This window comes from Malurus melanocephalus, unplaced genomic scaffold, assembly GCF_030028575.1.
Source record: "Malurus melanocephalus ecotype Western Australia unplaced genomic scaffold, MMel_1.1 scaffold_2275, whole genome shotgun sequence".
Lineage (NCBI taxonomy): Eukaryota > Metazoa > Chordata > Aves > Passeriformes > Maluridae > Malurus > Malurus melanocephalus.
Window position 1 is genome coordinate 4,102 of NW_026625507.1, and position 1,211 is coordinate 5,312.

At 46.7% G+C, this 1,211-nt stretch overlaps 1 long non-coding RNA gene across 1 annotated transcript in view; it reads left to right on the plus strand.

Annotated features, from left to right (window-relative positions):
• The window catches only part of LOC130587697 (uncharacterized), a 6,635-nt gene that overhangs the window by 2,913 nt on the left and 2,511 nt on the right, over nucleotides 1-1,211 (plus strand). Inside the window, exons 2-3 of the long non-coding RNA XR_008966837.1 lie at nucleotides 39-119; nucleotides 1,098-1,183. This is a non-coding gene — a long non-coding RNA (uncharacterized LOC130587697). The remainder of the gene's footprint in view (nucleotides 1-38; nucleotides 120-1,097; nucleotides 1,184-1,211) is intronic.

Genomic DNA, 1,211 nt, shown 5'->3' on the forward strand with positions numbered 1-1,211 from the left:
ATCCCAGTCCATCCCAGTAACTTCCAGTTTGATCCCAGTTGGGGACAAGGTCCCGGCCGACATCCGGATCATCTCCATCAAATCCACGACGCTGCGGGTGGACCAGTCCATCCTTACTGGTGAGACTGGTTTATACTGGTTTATACTGGTTTATACTGGTTTATACTGGTTTATACTGGTTTATACTGGTTTATACTGGTTTATACTGGGAGGGGGCTGGGGAGGGTCTCAGGTGTTACTGGGATGAACTGGGAGGGACTGGTTTATACTGGTTTGGACTCGTTCTGACTCATTTATACTGGTTCAGACTGGTTCGGATTGGTTTGGACTGGTTTAACCTGGTTTAGACTGGTTTGGACTGGTTTGAACTGGTTTAAAGTAGTTTAAAGTGGTTTAAACTGGTTTATACTGGTTTATACTGGTTCGGACTGGTTTGAACTGGTTTAAAGTAGTTTAAAGTGGTTTATACTGGTTTATACTGGTTTATACTGGTTCGGACTGGTTTGAACTGGTTTAAAGTGGTTTAAAGTGCTTTAAACTGGTTTATACTGGTTTATAATGGTCTGAACCGGTTCTAACTGGTCCAAACTGGTCCATACTGGTCCGTACTGGGATCTCTGTGGGGGTGGGAAGGGGATTTGGGCCGTAAGGTATGTCCCAGACTGGCCCAAACTGGTTTATACTGGTTCAGACTGGTTTGTACTGGTTTATACTGGTCTATACTGGTCTATACTGGTTTAAACTGGTTTATACTGGTCCGAACTGGTCCGAACTGGGATTGCTGTGGGGCTGAGAAGGGGATTGGGGCTGTTCTATGAGGGGGTTGCTGCGTCCCAAACTGGTCTGAACTGGTTCCTACCAGTCTATATTGGTTTATTCTGGTTTATACCGGTCTGTACTGGTCTATACTGGTTTGTACTGGTCTATACCGGTCTGTACTGGTTCATACCGGTCTATACTGGTCTATACCGGTCTGTACTGGTTTGTACTGGTCTATACTGGTTCATACCGGTCTATACTGGTTCATACCAGTTTGTACTGGTTTGTACTGGTCCATACTGGTTTGTACTGGTCTGAACTGGTCTGTTCCGGTCCAGGTGAGTCGGTGTCGGTGATCAAACACACGGACCCCGTGCCCGACCCCCGCGCCGTCAACCAGGACAAGAAGAACATGCTCTTCTCGGTGAGTGACGTCATCAGTGACGTCATCA